General features: G+C 39.9%; 1 protein-coding gene across 2 annotated transcripts in view; it reads left to right on the top strand.

Moving 5' to 3' along the window:
- Window positions 1–1,174, top strand: part of LOC103397197 (SET-binding protein-like) — a 43,590-nt gene that overhangs the window by 23,960 nt on the left and 18,456 nt on the right. The window lies entirely within an intron of this gene.

The following is a 1,174-nucleotide window of genomic DNA, read 5'->3' as shown; positions in this document are numbered from 1 at the left end:
ATAGCGTGTTCAAAATGACTGAACGATTTTTGGAACAACAGGCAGGAAATGTGGTAGCTCAAGTGACATCTGCACACTCAGCAAAAAGGACATTTAAAATGCTGAGGAAATAGCTAAAGCACTCAAATAGCACACAGCAATTTTATTTATTAAGGTAAGCTTAATTTTTTTGTATGTCTTGAACCTACTCTTGTATTCACTGAGAATTGAGACTTAATAAAAACTTTCTATTTTGAAAAATCAGACAAAACATTTTGTGTTATTTGTGTACAGTTTTATTTTTGCTTTCTGGGAGAAAATAGCAGCTGGCCTAAATTTTTTTTTTTTTTTTTTTTTTTAATCAGGAATCGTTTAAAACGGGAATCGTTTGAATCGGGAATCGATTTTGAATCAAATCGTGATTTTAAGAATCAGAATCAAATCGTGAGACACCCAAAAGTTCACATCCCTAATAAAAAACAGACCTTGTGTCTTTAAAGCCATTTAAAGGCAGGAAGCAGTGATGGTTTAACCATGGCCTCATCATTACATCTGTGTATCTACTGTATGATATAAATACATACAGGCATATGTTGGATTCTGGACAGCAGTTTACTTTGACTCGCATATTTGTGGGATTGTCTGGACTCCAACTATCTGCATGTCCTCCCTCACTGCATCCATATATCTCCTCTTTGGCCTTCCTCTTTTTCTCCTACCTGGTAGCTCCATCTCTAACATTCTTCTACCAATATATCCACTGTCCCTCCTCTGCACATGTCCAAACCATCTCAATCTGGCTTCTCTAGCTTTTTCACCCAACATTCCTGTCTGTGTTGTCCCTCTAATGACCTCATTCCTGATCCTGTCCATCCTTGTCACTCCAAAAGAGAATCTTAGCATCTTTAACTCTGCCACCTCCAGCTCCACCTCTAGTCTTCTGCCTATTGCTAATGTCTCTAAACCATACATCATAGCTGGTTTCACAACCGTCCTGTAAACCTTTCCCTTCACGTTAGCCGCCACCCGTCTATCACAGATCACTCCTGACACTTTTCTCCAGCTGTTCCATCCTGCCTGCACTCTATTCTTCACCTCTCTTCCACAGTCTCCGCTGCTCTGAACAGTTAATCCTAAGTACCTAAACTCCTGCACCTTCACCCCCTCTGCTCCTTGTAACCTCACAATTTCACCA

The sequence above is a fragment of the Cynoglossus semilaevis genome, chromosome W, assembly GCF_000523025.1.
Source record: "Cynoglossus semilaevis isolate Cse_v1.0 chromosome W, Cse_v1.0, whole genome shotgun sequence".
In the NCBI taxonomy this organism is placed as follows: Eukaryota; Metazoa; Chordata; class Actinopteri; order Pleuronectiformes; family Cynoglossidae; genus Cynoglossus; species Cynoglossus semilaevis.
This window is presented reverse-complemented; position numbering and strand designations above follow the sequence as displayed.